The 18,252-nt window shown below is 36.6% G+C and overlaps 1 protein-coding gene across 16 annotated transcripts in view; it reads right to left on the bottom strand.

Annotated features, from left to right (window-relative positions):
- The window catches only part of BBX (BBX high mobility group box domain containing), a 263,476-nt gene that overhangs the window by 90,879 nt on the left and 154,345 nt on the right, over positions 1 to 18,252 (bottom strand). The window lies entirely within an intron of this gene.

The raw sequence follows: 18,252 nt of genomic DNA, 5'->3' as shown, positions 1-18,252 counted from the left end.
AGGAATTGTAGCATTTATTTTTTAACGTACTATGGTACAAGAAATTTTCTGTAACAATTACAAAACACAAGAATAGATACAAGTTACTTCATATACTACCCACATATAATGTGCATCCTTATTTCCCCCTCAAAAATTTGGGCAAAAAATGTGCATTATACGTGGCAAAATACAGTATATAAGCAAACATGCATTTTAGTGGGCCAAAATGAGCTAATAACATTTGCCTTTTATGAAATCTACTTCCTTCCACTCTGTAGCTTCAGAACTCAAAACCCAAATAAAGTGTTGGAATGATTACAAACTTCTGCCACCTGTTCATATTTATTTAGGGCAGGGTTTCTCAAAGTTTCTGACCAGAGAAATGTGAAAGATGCCGCCTGGGGGAGCACAGGTGCTCACAGAGGTGGCCCTCCACACCTTCTCTGATGGCTATTATAATAATTTACATAAATTTTGCATTCTACACTATGACAAATCTGAAATTGGAAGTATTACTAAATAAAATGAGTACTTTGTAAGAATCAAATGTTTTGGATTTAAAATAAAACTTTCCTAAAATGACACATATTTTTCAAAAACTAGTTATGTGCAGCTTCCAAAGAGGCAATGAAAAAACACTGTTAGTTCCCTTTGTCGGATGAGAATCCCCAGTACCATGTGTGACACACAATCTACAAATGCATTTGTGCCACTCCATTACATATGTACTGCAATTCAGTGACAGTTTTACTCCCTTGTTTTCTCTCCCCCAGTGGGTAATTCACTGAAACTGCGAGGTAATAGCCAGGCTATGTTATGTGACGTTATCTTTCAGAAATGCCAAATTCTGAAGAAACAAAGTTTTTCTCCCAAAGCAATCTATAGATTTCAATACACTTCCTATTGGATTCCAATAATGTATCTCATAGAACTAGAACAAATATTTCAAAAGTTTATATGGAACCACAAAGGGCCCAATATAGCAACAGCGATCCTGAGAAACAAGAGCAAAATTGGAGGAATTGCACTACCTAGTATCAAAGCAATTCCTATCAAGATTCCAATGATGTACTTCACAGAACTACAGCAAATATTTCAAAAATGTATATGGAACGATAAAAGGCCCCGCATAGCAACAGCATTCCTGAGAAATCAGAACAAAGTTGGAGGAATTGCACTACCTAGTATCAAAGAAATTCCTATCAAGATTCCAATGACGTACTTCACAGAACTACAGCAAATATTTCAAAAATGTATATGGAATGATAAAAGGCCCCACATAGCAACAGCATTCCTGAGAAATCAGAACAAAGTTGGAGGAATTGCACTACCTAGTATCAAAGAAATTCCTATCAAGATTCCAATGATGTACTTCACAGAACTACAGCAAATATTTCAAAAATGTATATGGAATGATAAAAGGCCCCGCATAGCAACAGCGTTCCTGAGAAATCAGAACAAAGTTGGAGGAATTGCACTACCTAGTATCAAAGCAATTTCTATCAAGATTCCAATGACGTATTTCAAAGAACTAGAGCAAATATTTCAAAAATGTATATGGAACGATAAAAGGCCCTGCATAGCAACAGTGATCCTGAGAAGCAAGAGCAAAGTTGGAGGAATCACATTACCTAATATCAAACTATACTACAAGGCCATAGTAATCAAAACAGCATGGTACTGGCATAAAAATAGACACATAGATCAATGGGACAGAACAGGGAGCCCAGAAATAAAACCACACCTTTATAGTCATATAATATTTGACTAAGGAAGCAAGCACACACAATGGGCTAAAGATAAGTTTATTTAATAAATGGTGTTGGGAAAATTGGACAGATATGTGCAGAAAAAGGAAACTAGACCACCTTCTTATGCCACACACAACAATAAATTCAAAATAAATAAAAGATTTAAATGTTAAATCCAAAACCAAAAAAAAAAATCCTAGAAGAAAACATATGTAGCAAAATCTCAGACATTGCTCACAGCAATTTTTCATTAGATATACCTCCCCAAGCAAGGAAACAAAAGAAAAAATAAACAACTGGGACTTCTTCAAACTAAAACGTTTTTGCACAGCAAAGGAAACCGTCAATAAAATAAAAAGACAACCCACTGAATGGGAGAACATATTTGCTGATACATCTGATAAGGAGTTTATATCCAAAATTTATAAAGAATTTAATAAAAGTCAACAGCAAAAAAATGAACAATCCAACTGAAAAAAAAAATGGGCAGAGGACCTGAATAGCTGCTTTTCCAAAGACAACATACAGATGGCCAATAAGCAGACATATAAAAAGATGCTCAATGTCACTAATCATCAGAGAAATATAAATTAAAACCACAATGAGATATCATCTCACACCTGTCAGAATGGCTATCATTAATAAATCAACAAACAAGTGTTGGCAAGGATGTGGAGAAAGGGGAACCCTTCTGTACTGTTGGTGGGAATGCAGATTGGTGTAGCCTAGCCACTGTGGAAAGCAGTATGGAGATACCTCAAAAAATCAAAAATGGATCTGTCTTTTGACCCAGCAATCCCACTTCTGGGAATATATCCAAAGGAACACAAAACACTAATTTGAAAGAACATAAGCATCCCTATGTTCATTGCAGTGTTATTTATAATTACCAAGATATGGAAGCAGCCCAAGTGTCCTTCAATAAGGAGTGGATAAAACTATAGGACATCCACACAATGGAATACTACCCAGCTGTGAAAATGAAGAAAAATTTTACTCTTTGCTACAGCATGGATGGACCTGGAGAACATTATGCTAAGTGAAACAAGCCAGTCAGAGAAAGACAAATCTGTGTAATTTCACTCATATGTGGGATCTAATGAACAAACTAAACTAACAAGGAAAATAGGGACGGAGTCATAGATGGAGAACAGGGTGACAACTAGCAGAGGCAGGGGAGGTTAGGGGGTGGAAGGATTGAGCAAAAAGGAAAAAGGACTCATGGATAACACTGTGATTACTGGGGTGAGGAGGGTATAAGGGGACTAAATGGTAATGGGAAAAAAATACAAGATAAAAAAAAGTTTTTCTAAATAAAAACAACACATTCATATTATAAAGGTAAAAACAGCATAAAATGAGGTTGACCTACATCATCATGTTCTAGCCCTGTAGCCCAGCGGTAAACTATACCTGTCCAGTTTCTTACATACTTTATCACCATCTGTTTGATTTGTTATATTTCATTCATTCACTTGAAGTAACAATATACAAATTATGGTTTAAACATACACGTGCAAATGTTCAATAGTAAACTAAATATCATCTATTTAAATGTTCCACAATGACAATTACTGTTGCTAAAAACACACGTAGTGGCCTTTTTGGTCAGTATAATTTTGTCTTAGTCCAAATGCTTGAAAAGTGGTATCAATAAACTTTTAATGTCATGTTGCCCACACATACTTTCAAGATTTATCCAGTTCTCAAGCCTTCAAAACAATATGGCATAGGGAAATGTATCCTTCCTTAATTATTTCTGGATTTGGAGTCATACTTAGGTCTTCCTCACTTCAAATTAAAAAACAAATCAATAATGTTTCCTTCTAGAACATGCATGACTTCATTATGTTAAAAGTTTTAAATATTTGATCTGCAAGTCATTCTGATAAAAGGAGTAAAGAAGGGAAATAGCTTTTTTCCCCCCAAATACCTAGTCGAACAACTGTTCCAATACCATTTATTGAATAATCCAGGTTTCCCTCATTCCTCTGAAATGCCACTTTTATTCTATCCTAAATTAGCACATGTATGAGCCTATTTCTGAATTCTCTTCTGTATTATAAACATCCTGCCTTTACCTGTCTTGCCTACCCTATCCAGCTTTAATATCTTTAAGAACTATCATTTTGTACCTTTTTTATATATAACTATAACAAGTAAGCATAGCCATTAATATTTTTACATTGCCTATATCATGCTCTCTAAACCAGTATACCTTGATCATTCTCATTTGGTATTAACTATGTAACATTCCAAAATAAGAATATATCTCAATTTATCCACTTATTCCACTACTGATAAACAGTCAAATTATTTCTTGTGCTACAATAAAAAAATCCTCATTTATTATAAAATATTTTCAAGTAGTCATTTTCATAAAAATCCTCATTAATTTATTAAAAGCCATGTCTAGTCAAAAAAAATAAAACAGGAAAGAGAACAGAAAACCAGGTTCCTGTGGTTTTCTCAGCAACAAACTTCTGCTGAGTATCTATCTGAAGCAATTCCATGATTTGTGTGGCTGCCTGAAGAGTACAAGAAGTTATTGAAAACTCTAAATGGAATTAGTTATCTGGTTTGCTCTTTATAAAGGAACAAAGATTTCTTGTAAACTGATGATAGACCATTTAACAATTCCCATTCTATCTACAAATAAAACTTGGCACAGGCAACCCAATTTCCAAAAATACCAATGCTATATGGAGAGAAGAGGAAATGGTTATTTTTGTGGCTTATTAATCACTTCAGGATGAGCTGCTTGAGTGGTAATTAAACCTGTACTGGAGACCCAATATTTCATGATAACACATTTTTAAAAGAGTAACAGAAATCAATAGGAAACTATAAGTTGTTATAAACAAGAAAGGTTAAAGTGGTTGCCAATGCCTAGAGAAAAATGTATCATTTAGCTTTAAGGATTTTCATTATGCTATCTCACTTATGTGTGAAATGTGTTTAAGTATATGTGCCTCTGTGTGTATACATATAATTTCAATATTCAACCAGAAAATAGAATATCGAGAGTCACATTTATGGATAGGATATGTGGCTTTTGGGTTCAAAATAACCACTTTAACCCCCTTCCCCGTCTATTCTAATTCTTATCATGTAGCTGACATGCCACTACAGGTACTATGTATCTCTTCTGATATACCCCATATTAATCTGTTCTTCCCCAGAAATACATTAGAAAGATTTTGTATTACCGATGACACTTAACCACATTTTACCTTAAATAACAAGTATTTGTATACATCCTATCTCCATCACTAGGCCTTTTTCTTGTTGATTCAAAACTTTATTTATTTTTATGTGTTCAAAAGCATCCTGGTTCACCAGAACATCAAGGTCAGTTAATTGGGAGCGTTGTCATAAGCAACTATATGAACTTCCATGCTGAATCTTTGCAATAATTCACTATTTATATACAGTATGGGGGTTTCAAAATTAACCCCTGATCTCTCCCATTCTTCTGAATTCAGTTATTATTCCCTAAGTGGGAAAATGGAGAGAGAAGTTCTGAAAATTATGCATAACTAATATGCAGGTCAAGGTGACATGTGGTGTGTGAGAACCACCTGGACTTGGGAGAAATAAGGTTGACAACCCTCAGCACAGTGCCTACAACACAACAGGCATGGAATATATTTTTAGTTTGAATGAAAGATGGAGAAATGAGTAAGTCAATTGGAGAGGGTGTACATCAAACAAGATAGTCAAGAATGATTATCTTGAAATACTTCAAACTACTAACAGGAAATTTTAATAATTCATAGTTACCTAATTACTTTTTAATTCCTTAAGGATCTACTTTCAAAACATCAGAAGAAGGCAAAAGAGAGGGGAAATGATATTCCTGATTATCCTTCAGAAGTAATGAGAAAGCAAAAGAGAAGAGTGAAAGCAAGAACGAAGAATGCATGAAAAGATGAAGCAAAAGATGGGCAAGACAAGGGCAAAGACAGCAGGATTTTAAGACTTAACCTAAGACTTAATTCATCCTACATAAACAATGAGGAAAAGGAAAAACTGTTAATTTTCTGATAGTAACGGAGGACTACCCTTGTAATTATTTCCAAACCGCCCCCCATGTTGTCTTTTTGTTCCTGAACAAGAGCATATTAAGCAAACAATCTATAAGAAATAAATGAAGCAAGTGGTTAGACTTTATTCAGAAGGGGTCATCCTTCCATTCTGTATTGCAATTCTAGAATAACTGAAGTCAGGTTATTTAACTATGAAAGATTCAGTATCAAATTATGCTGCTGAAATTGTGAAATGATGGAGGCTGAAGGTATCTATCCACAATACTGAATATTCATTTATCTTGTAAAAACAAACCAACCCACGTGTGCACCTTTCTACCAGGATGAGCAATTAGATACTCTTTGTACTGAATTAAACATAAATCAACTTGGTGATAAATTAGGAAAAACTCCATTTAATTGCATTCTTCAAATGCAGCAAGTCCATTCATGAAGACCTTTACTGCGCTCTATCTTCATGGGAAATTTAAAGAAGACATATCATAGAATAAACATACAAAGCAAAAACCTCATTTAACAAAAGAAAAAAATGAACACTGGAGCCTGCCAGGCCTCATTTAGAATCCTGCCTCTGCCACTGTCTACTTGTTGTGAAGTTATTAATTTGCTGATCCTTCCTCACATGTTAAAACTGAATAGCAGCTCTCCTGTGAGAACACATTTTTATATAACACCCAGTATAGAGCCTGGCACGTAGAGGGTTCTGACTCTGTATCAGCAAATCCCCTCTTTACCCACAAGCTTTGCAGAGGGAGAATAGGTTTAACCAGCAGCTACTAATGCTAAAACTTGGCCTACGAAGCTCTTCAGGGGAGCACAGATGGCTCCCATTTAAAAGTGGTCCACATGTGGCCCAGAAGACATAACCTCTAGTCTCAGAAACTTAAACATGAAGATGAAAACTTCCTTTACATTGTCTGAGAGATACTCAGAAACAGCACTGTGGCATAGTCATATGTTTCTCAAATAAGAGCCTCTAAGTCTTTCTATCATGTTCTCTTACAACTTAGGTAATCAGTACATTTTAGTCTTTAAAACATTGTGTGAATTTAACTATGTCACAGGGGTATTTTAGAGTTTTAAACTATTTCCTAAGTGGCCAGTAAAATTCCATTCAAATCATATTAATGGAAATTCAGAGGCAGTAAGACAGGGAAGGTAAGGGAGATCCATGAAATCTCATTGTTAGGATACCACACATTCTGACTGCCAGTAAGGCCCCTTCTGGGTCACACTAAACCTGCAGAGCTTCACAGCTTTCTTGGGTCTATAGAGAAGAGAGAAAACAAAACAAAACAAAAAAACAAAGAAATGGTGACAAAGTGGTAGCTCTAGAGCTTCCACATAAATTACACCGACCTACTTACAATCTTCCAAAAGAGTCCTGCTGCTTTTAAGACACTCCCTGCTGTCAATCTTTCAGGGTGTCCTGCTGACAGAGAAGCTGGCAAACACCCCAACTCTGAAGGCTTGTTCACCCTAAAATTCTGTTTTCTGTCAAAGTTCTTTTCATCCTCCAAGGCACCAGTCCCACTTCCCTTCCTCTCTGAAGGTTTCTGTGAAAACCTTATATCAAAATCTCTTGAACTTTGATTTTACTTGACCAGGTTAGGTCAAGCACTCACCACAGTGTTTTATCTCCCCTGTCCCCCAACAGACTGGAACTTCTAGAGGGGGGACACCACGGCTTCTTCCTTTTCTGTCCCAGTGCTTAGAACTGAGTCAGATACACAGCAGTCCCTGGAAAAGGTATTTACTGGCTTTTAATTTCCTCACCTAACACTTTACCATATATAACAACTTCCCAGAATGACATGTTCCTAGTAATACTTTTAAAACACTACTAATAAACAGTTAGCATTTATCATGAACTATTTGCTACATACTTAATATTCATTATCTCAGTTGTTCTCACAAAAACACTCTGAAGCTGGTACTACTATGAATCCCAGAAGAAGAAGCTGAGGGTAACCTGCCTGGGGTCACACAACAGCACAGCAAAAGCTGGTACTAGAACCAGGAGGCCTAACTCAAGAGCCCAAAGGCTTACCTAGGACAAGGAACTCTAATAGAAAGCCTTCTATCTCTTGACTGTCCGGGCATTTCCCATAAAAGACATAGCTTATGGGCCATGGAAATACCTACAGAGAGCACAGGGCGGCTGGAAAGGGAACACTTTCAGGGTTCTCAGGAGAAAACCAAGAGAGTATCTCTGGTGACTTCAGGAGACAATTAAATTAGATTAACTCTAAAACTCTGAAGATAAAAGCCCTACAAGTGATAATCATTATTTATTGTAATTCTAATGACAATTCTAAATTGTAGACAGATTAAATGAAAAATATCTCCTTCAATAAAGTAATACTCTTGTTTTAGAAGCAATTCAGTAACTCCATTCATGCAGTGTCTTTAAATGCACTCCTTACTGAAAAGCAATGGCACTTCAAACTGAAACTTTAACTCTGTCAAGATGTTATCTATATGTTCTTCATGAATACTAATAAGACACCCACTATTGAAAGACAGGTTTAGCTGTTTCACTGGCAGTTCTTGTCCCTGTGCCCTTACCTCACGAAAAAATTCACATTTTATGATCTCTACACTCCCTGACCTTTAGTGTTGGGAGAGCTTAACCTGGTTCTCAAAACTTCATGCTGCTTTAGGCTATACATGGAAACAACAGCTACCTTGAAAGAGACAAGGCACCAGAAAGAGTGGTTACGGGGGAGGAAAAGCTGTTTACACAGAGAATTTAGTAATAGGCTAGGACGTGTTTCCCACCAGACCACTCTGCGGCCCCTATCCTCAGTTTGGCCTGCAAAAGGCCAACTTTTTGTTTTCCTATAATTTTATGATGGTGTTTACATTCTTAATCCAAAAAGTCACTGTATTCCCATTCTTTAAAAGCCTAGCATTACACATTTTGCCTCTTCTAGTTTCTAAATTAACACAAGTTTTTTAGGCACTTATTACATGGTTAGGATATCATTATCATAATGGCAAGAATCTGAAGCACAAGAATACAAGCTCATGGGAGTCTCTTCCTCATTTATTCTCAATGTAGTGGAACACATACTTATTAATTTACCTGGCAAGCTATGCACTGTGTGTGGGTAAGCGTCCAGCCTTACCTCCTACTCAACTTACCACCCTCTGCTCTCCTGCCAGGCTGATTTCTGTCCTGTTGGCCACGCCTGCCCTGTGCTGCACTACTGTTCCTCTGCTCTCTCAGACCCCTACACTGTAACCCCAAACCAGCACGCTCGTTTTCTCAGCAAGTCCCTCTAAACTCTCATTTCTAAAAAGTTGTCTTGATTTGCTTCAGCTCATGTTATTTTTCCTTCCTAAGCACCTTTTTTGACCACCCACATTTAATAGCTGCTCCATATTTTTTGACATTTGATTGCATGACGATTATCATTTTTATGAACAATATATGCATAATAATTTCATGTGAATTCCTCCCACAGAGACCCTTGAAGGTAATGAACATGCCAGATGCTTTTTTCTGCATCAGTCAGAACAAACATTACTGTGCAAGGTGCTCGAAGAATATGGGAGGGAGTGAATATAGAAACAATGCTTCTTTGCTTTATTATATGTTTCTTTATGTTATTTTGCTGGAAGGCAAACAAAATATAAGGCATGAAAAGAAAATATGCAGAGAAGAAAAAATAAGAGCCTAGGAAGGGCTGTTGAGGAGGGGAGGGGAGAGAAACAGAAACAGGCAAAAAGAAAAGGCAGTGTGATAAATATAATGAAATCTAAGTCACCTCCACACAACAGCTGTCAGTACTAGTCTGAAAACATGTTTCAGTAGTTTTATAACCTTCTCTGTTATTTGTCAATGACTCTCATTCTTCTCTCAAAATTGGATAGATATCGTAGTACCACCTTCAGCTCCCTGGCTCCTTTCCATTCATAACTGGTCTGCTAATAAATCTAAACTTTGAACTCTTCCAATCATTTTTCTTCTCTAGGTACAATCCCCCAGCTTGCTGGCTGCTCCCGTGGTCCGGCACCACTATAAAAAGTTTCCAGTCTCAGGCTGGCCTTCAGTGCTAGTTGGAAGTCTTTTTGTTCATCTAATTTGTCTCACCCAGTCCCACAGTGCCCATTATAAATTCTCCGTTACCTTACTGATGATGAGTGAAGATAATAATAAATTTTATTAAAATAAATAATATATTAAGTAATTTTATATAAATTTTAGATTGATATAAAATGCTTCTATATATAATGCAGATAAACACATATAACATATATATTGCTTCCTATGTGCCAGAAGCTAAGGGCTTTAATGTTTATTAATTCTCTCAACTCCCAAGTCTAAAATGTAGGTGCTATTTTTACAAATGAGAAAACTGAGGCAGAGACAACATATAGTTTGTCTCTTTCATTTTATAAATTAACAAAGGTTTTTATTCTATGTGTGTGACATGGGTAGGGCCATAATGATCTCACTGGAAATAAGTCAAAGCAGAAGAAGGAAGACAGTCTCTTCATTTATTGTCAATGTAGTTGAATACATATATTGATCACCTGATGACTATGCATTATGTTTGTCAATTATATAATGCCCACAGTCACACTGCTAGCACATAACTGGTAGAGGCCATATTTGAACTCAGAAGGTATGACTTCAGAGTCTGGTTCTTGACCATTATAAAATATTGCCTGCCAATAATAATAAACTTTATGGAAAGTTTGATACATGCTAAATACTTTACATGAATTCAGTCCTTAATCTTTGATACAACTCTTGACAAAAGAAAGGTACTATCATGGTTACATTTTAAAATGATACAACTGAGAATGACAAAGTTTGAAAAACATGCCCAAGGCCACTCTGACAACATGTGCAGGAGCCAGGATTCAAACCTACGACTTCTGTTCCCAGAACCTGAGCTTCCCATTATTTCTGCATACTGTCCTTCCCACCACAATCCTAGTTATTCTAAGAAAATGCCTCTGCCTCCTGATAATAGGAAGGTCTTCATACATGGACTCGCCCAAAACCCCACCTTGCCTACCAATTTCAAAACTTGTTTTTTCTTCTGTCTTCTCTCAAAGACAAAGATTCAAGGTCAACTCCTCTCACTCCCAACCTGTAGTTTTAATCTCCTTTCCTGCTGCTTCCCTGAGCTATTTATTAGTCCTTCAGTTGCTTTCTTTGATAACTTGATAAACTGTCAACAGTTCCTTCTAGTTAATACCTTCTCCTTCAGTCTATACAGGAGCTCAGATCTAAAGCCCTCTCTGAATCCCCCTCCCTCCTTTAGGTAATGCTCTTTTTTTCCCTGGGGTGGGGGAAGTACAAACTGGCCCCAGCCCTTAAGCCAGGAGACGGCCTAACTCCAAGTCTCACAGGTAACAACCAAGAAAGAGCTGGCCTGCCTAGTGCTAACATGGTTCATAGGCTTCACTTTGCACCTCATTTACTCACTTGGTTCCTAATCTTCTTGGTACTAAACCCCAGGATTAATTTACTAGAAAGCACCCACAATTCATTCCAACCAGGCCACAGGATCTGGCTTCCCACTTCACTATCATTCATGCATATATCTTTGATTTCTAGCCTCTCAGGGAAAATACTTTGCCTGGGTTTGGCTACTGCCTCCACCATATTCCTGGGAAGCATGCCAGGAAATGGATATTCCTTCCTGGAACAGAGAGAAATGCTCAGCCTCTCAGTCTTGTTCAACCCTGCTTTGTTCCCATGGCCTTCAGGCTAATAGCTTCTGCCTAGTCTTGCATAGAGACATGCCAATCATTAAAGGAATTCTGTTTGCCTCTTGAGTGTTTCCCACAAAGTACCTATCCTGAGGAGATAAGGGAAGTATGCACTGTTTATCAAAGATTTGCAGAAATCTTGTGACAGGACTCACATTAACCAGCAAAATCTTCCTTGGACTCCCGGCTGGCACCCAGATGTCTGAGGTTGTCAATTACTTCCTGCCTCTCCCATTTTTCCCTTTTCCTGACAGATAAGAAGTCTCAACTCTACTTTCTTTAGACAATTTGAGGATTAGGCCTCCCATGCTCTCGGTTGGCGCCATCTCTATCAGTAAACCTTTTTTTATTCTACACTTTGACATTTCAAAGAATTGGGGCACATGGACTTTGAACTGGTAACATTCCATTCACATAAACATCTGGAAAACACGCATCTCTACTTTCTTACTATAAATTCAAATCATTGCAACTGGCTTCTTGCCCTGATATCTATTCTCTCACCAAGTTCTGCCCCTTGTCCCTTTTACTTTTTACATATGGTTCACTCCTTTGCATCCCCACCATACTGGTTTAGCTGTCTGGTCGTCTTCCTTATAGTTGTGCCATCTTCAGCTCTCTACACTGTAAATATCTGCTCATGCCCTTCTCCTGCATGACTCTCTTAACAGTCCTGCAATGTATTCCAGAAAAAGTCCAAACTTCTTCCTTAACATAACACAAAGGCTCTTTCTGACTTGCCCCTGTTTACTTTTACAGTTCATGTTTGTTTGCTCCATTTTCACCCTTGAAGCTCTACGCACACTGAGCAACATGTCATCCCCTGGAACTTGCCATGAACTCTGACCTCACAGCATCTGCACTACCAGCTCCTCACAGTGGAATTCTCACTCCTGCTCAGGGCTTAGGTTAGATGTTACCTGAAGCTCAAGCCTCTGTTGGCCTTTTCTAGTCTGAGAGACGTGCACCCTCCATGTCCCCACTGTACCCTATACTCAATAGCCCACAACAAAATGGCTTGTTTCCTCCTTTCTACCCGACTTGACTGTACACAGAGAACAAAGGCTGTGGAATGTTCACCATGGTGTCTCCAGGACCTGACGCAGGGCCAAGCACGCCGTGGGCAAATATTTGTTCCATGAATAAGCTCGAGGTGTGTTCCGTGAAGTCTTTTCCTATTACCTTTATTCCTTCACCTTATTTGCCACTGCTGCTTTTCTATTCCATCCCCACCGTGCCCTGCTCTTCCTTCCTCCCCTGCTCCATAACCATCCATCACAGAAATTCCTAGCATCCACTCAAATAACTAACTCAAATTACCAAACCAGAACACCTGGCAATTTTACTTATTTAGCAATAGTTTCTATACAGCAGATGTAAACATGACTCTTAAATTGTGACCAAACCAGAAAAATATCCACCCCTATAAAACAACCATGGCACATTTACACAATAGAATACTATTCAGCCATAAAAAAAAAAAAAAAGAAAGAAAGAAAATGTTGCCCTGTGCTACAGCATGGATGGATCTGGAGATCATTATGCTAAGTGAAATAAGCAGAGAAAGACAAATACCATATGATTTCACTGATATGTAGAATCTAATGAACAAACTGAACTAACAAAGAAAATGGGAATGGACTCATAGATGGAGACCAAGATGAAAGCTAGTGGAGGGGGTAGGTTAGGGGCTAGAGGAATTGAGCAAAAAGAAGAGAGGATGTATGGACATGGACAACAGTGTGGTGATTGCTGGGGGGAGGGGAGTATAAGGGAACTAAATGGTAATGAAAACATATAGTAAACATTACATTAAAAAAATAATAATTATCACTCTTTCTTCTCCTGTACCCATCACTGAACACTGATTATTTGATCTTCTGTGTACCAGTTTACATAAAACCCTTTAAATTTTAGGAGTGATCATGCACATTTTAAGAAGTAAATCTATTAAACCTCATCTAAAATAATCCAAGTTTTTCATTTTTTTCATTTATACAATTTAGGATTAAGTCTAAAGAAATAAAAAAGGTCTGGATGTCTTTGATCTTCCTAATTTCTGTAACTTAAAAAAAAATACAAAGATGGTTCAGTTAAGAAACAACAATCTATAATCTCTTGTGTTAGAATGAATCTCTTTTTCCTAAACTGCTATTCTTTAATCTAAAAAAATGGCAAATAATTTAAGTTAGGGCAAATTTAGTTCACTTAAAGCAAAATCTCTCCGTCTTAATGGTTGCAAAACAAAAATCTTTATTTTCCCAGGAAAATCAATATTTATTTTAGTAGTTATAGTTATTAAGTAACTTACCCTAAGCTTCTTTAATGCCCACTACTTTACTTTGTGGTCACTAGAACTGAGTTAACTCATCATTTACTAGACAACATATTACATGAAGATAGGATGTTGCTTATCTTTGTAGTCCCAAGGGCTTAGAACACTGCCTTGAATATAATATACATTTTAATGGTGCTGGAAAATACATGAATTTAATGGTTTTATGTCAGACTGCACATTTGCCAAGGAAATTAATTAGAATGCGTAGCAAGCAATGATAATTTGTATTTTCTATTTAACTAGAGTTAAGCAAAAAAAATCATTTGTTTTATACCTGCTTCACACTCAGTGACATTTTGTTTTGCTTAGATATAACTCCCATTTTCTTATTTAATACACATGATACCAAAGTCCTTATTTGCCGACCAGATTCAGAACCGTGCCTGTTCAGATCCCCAACCCTTCCTTGCATTTTCCTTTCAGATGTTTGGGCTCAATGAGCTTTAATCACAGTGCCAAAGTACTGAAAGCTTGTTTTTATTTACTCAATGTATTAAATTTATAGCATCTGTTTTAAAAAGTTCTTCATTTCAAATAATTAACCAAAAAACAATTCCTATTTGCATAGTATTTGCTTGCCCCTTTTTCCTTTAAAAACAACCAAAGAGAGAATATAAGCAGCTAGATGTTTCAATGTGATCCTGATCCAACCCTCCTTCCTCTTGATGCACAATATCAGAGGTATATGCTTGAGGCCTCTGGGAGTATTTTTCTTACAGCCTAATTTACATAAATCTACTCCCTCTGCTGGGGTGATGTTTATCTTCTAGCATTTTATTTAAATACAAAGGTTAAAATGATGCTTTACAATATAAAGAAAACAAAAGTCCCTTTATAAAGAATTATAAATAAACCTGGAAAATCACTTAAGAAGCTCTTCTCCATCATTGTGTCCACTGATTTTAGGGAGAAGCAATCATCCAAGCTGAATTAAACCCAGGTATTTTCAAATTTAGTACCATTTTCCCCCTAGGTAAGAATCTTAACTCTTCCAAGACAATTTCTGATTAATTCAGTTCTTTTCTACATAAAATCTCGAAAGTATTTTGCAGTGAGTATCTATATCAAAGTAGTTTGCAGTCTTTCCATACTTATAGAATGGCATTACTTAAAGGAGGCATGAGGGAGTACTCTCACTTAAACACACACTGATTTGGCCACAAGAATTAGTGGGCAAAAGACAATCAACAGCGGGGACTACAGTGCTACCCATATGCCCACACTATTTTTTCTTTCACTTTCTTTTTCAAAGATGGAAGTTATTTTGATGACACAGTTAAGATAGTTTTAATTTTTATAATGAAACACTATATAATATTATTTTCTATAATAAGAAAAATCAGGACTGCTATTAAAACCTCCTGGACTACCTTAACTGCAACGTCCCAATTATGTACCATTTTATAACTTAAAAAGCCTTTACTCAAATTAACGTATATACACTACATACATTGATTTACTATTACACAATCCTTGAAGTGGATCTAATTATGCCCATTTTATAGCTGAATGAGAGAACCCTCAGAGACATTTATGTAATCTTTCGAATGCCATTAATTTGCAAATCAGGGACTCAGCCTAAAGGTTCTAAACACTAATCTCAAAACATGATACGTTTTCCCTTGTAACTATTACTGACTTTAGTTTTTAATCAATACATTTATTTTAGAAGGGAAAGTAATCCTATTTTACCATTTAATTTGTCTTTAAGCATTTACTTTAGCCAGAGGATTTCCAAATTTCCATTCCTATTTCAAAATAGTCCTTCCTATGGATTTAGTCATACTGAATACATTGGGGGAGGCAGGGAATCAGGGAACAAGAACACATATGTGTCTGTGACTTGGTGTACTTTCTTCATTTTGCACTTTGTAAATGTTGATTCTGCAGCTCCTAAAGTGCTCTCAGAAGTTCTTGTGACTGACAATCCATGAGTGCTGTCTTTCAAAACAAATATGCTTTATTTATGGAGAGGATATGAATCACCAGCTAATTATTCTGAGAGGCACTGAACACAACAGGCAGGTTACAATTTAACAGATACAAAAGCTTGTCTCTTCCATATGCAATGCAACATGTAAGGAAGGGGTAACTTTCAAATCTGCCACATAACCCCAGAGTAGCACGCAATATTCTATGTTTGCTACAAATATTTTTTTAAATACAAGCAAAAATTCAGAACATATTTAATATAAAAAGGTCCTCCCAAATGTGCAAGTATTTACTGGATTTTAAAATATGTAGTAGCATACTGTTTGAGAATACTAGTAAGTTTAGGTGAGACTATGAGAAACAAGCAACTGGTGGGAATAAAGTATGCCTGATCATCCTGATTTTAGGGGAAAAATAAACAAATCCCGTCACTGTATGCATGTCAAAAATCTAACAGCAAATGTCAGACACATTATTTACATCCCATTATGGCATTTCTCAACCTGCACAGTAAGGCTCTGTGAGTCTTGCTGAGCTCTCTCAGCTGTCTGAATTTGACAACTACCAAAACTGTACTTGAGAGATAGGCAAATTCCTCCTACAGTTCTTACATATCTCCCCAACAAAGGCCTCCGGAACCCAGATCAACCTTTTGAAGACCGATTAATGAACTAGCATTAAGAGAGATGACACATATAAAAGATAAGTTGTACCAATAAAGGACCTGCTGGTGAAATAAGATCTATATAATAGTAAAACAATTTGGGAACTATACAGCATGTAACAGTGCAACAAATGTGAACTAAACCATTAGGGAATAGATAGTGGGTAATAATAATAGATAGTAAATAATAATAATAATAATAATAATAATAATGACATTCTTGGCACCTGGAAACTTGACTATTACAAAAGCCATTGGAAGAATTCAGATAATTCTCTTTATTCACTTTAATGGCCCCAATTTGTCCCATTAACCCTTTAACTAATGGCTACACTTACACACAACACTGAGGATGCAGCCATGGATGAGCTCCAGAGTCCAGGAATTTCCTGTCACCAAATAATAAAAAGACTTTTCTACCTAAAATGTACCACTAATTTACAGCATTATAAGTCCAGTCATAATATACATTTGAGTATGTTATACCTTATATTAAGGATTTACAAAGTCAAAAGAATGCTATGTAAAAAAATACTTCCTCTTCAGACATTTACTTTTTTTAAAGATTTTATTTATTTATTTTTAGAGAGGGAAGGGAGGGAGGGAGGGAGGGAGAGAGAGAGAGAGAGGGAGAGAAAGAGAGAAACATCAATGTGTGGTTGCTGGGGGCCATCGCCTGCAACCCAGGCATGTGCCCTGACTGGGAATCGAACCTGGGATGCTTTGGTTTGAAGCCCGAGCTCAATCCACTGAGCTATGCCGACATTTACTTTTAATTTAGGAAACTACATTTTATTGTAAATAAGGGAAGGCTGTAATTTTAAAATGAAAATCAAAAATAAATTTTCGTGTATCACAAAGCACAGAGAATAGTGAAAATAGAATAATATGATATTTTGTCTTTTTCTTTCGGGACTTAATCATACTCCAAGGCACTACTGTAATTATAATCATCAATTCATTTAATCCTCAAAACGAGTCTGTGAATTAGAAATCATAACTATCCACATTTTACAGAAAAGGCCACTGAGGCATAGAGGGAAACCTGCCAGGGTAACACAGCTAGGAAATTAGTACATTGGACACCAGAATTTGAACAAGTGGTTCAGCTGTACTTCTTGTCCATGTGTAGGTGGCTCTAGAAGCATTTGGAGAAATGGTAAACTCTGCAACCATTGCAACACTTTGTTTTTAAATGGGATTAAACAAAAAAGGTTCCTATTAATCCTCTTAATATTCCCCAAATATCCTAGAGTCCATGTTATATTAACTTTCAAAAATTCTGAGACTCATCTAAAAGGTATTGTTTCTACCAAACAGCTATATGGAACCATAAATCCTAATTTCTCCTCTATTATTGTAAATCCCACATATTGGGTAGAATAAAGCAAGGGGCCCCAAGTACTAGAGGCAGGGGGAAGGAGATGCAGGAGCTATAACTATTTCATTCATAAATATAACAGGATCTATGTCACTACCATTAGAGCTAGCTTTTGTAATTCTGCAGTTATTATTCCCAAGGCCTGTTTAGGATGCTCTCTAAATATATTACAGTCCAAAATTACAGGCCAGCTGTCTAACACCAAAACAGATGGAATTCACCCTGGAAGGGTAGCTAAGTTGGTTACAGAGTCATCCCAATATGCTAAGGTTGTGGGTTTGATCCCTGGTCAGGGCACATACAAGAATCAACCAATGAATGTATAACTAACTGAAACAACACATCAATGTTTCTCTTTCTCTCTCAAATCAATAAATAATTTTTTAAAAGATGACATTCTTCTGAACACATTAAAGGGGAAA

The sequence above is a fragment of the Phyllostomus discolor genome, chromosome 2, assembly GCF_004126475.2.
Source record: "Phyllostomus discolor isolate MPI-MPIP mPhyDis1 chromosome 2, mPhyDis1.pri.v3, whole genome shotgun sequence".
NCBI classification, from domain to species: Eukaryota; Metazoa; Chordata; class Mammalia; order Chiroptera; family Phyllostomidae; genus Phyllostomus; species Phyllostomus discolor.
This window is presented reverse-complemented; position numbering and strand designations above follow the sequence as displayed.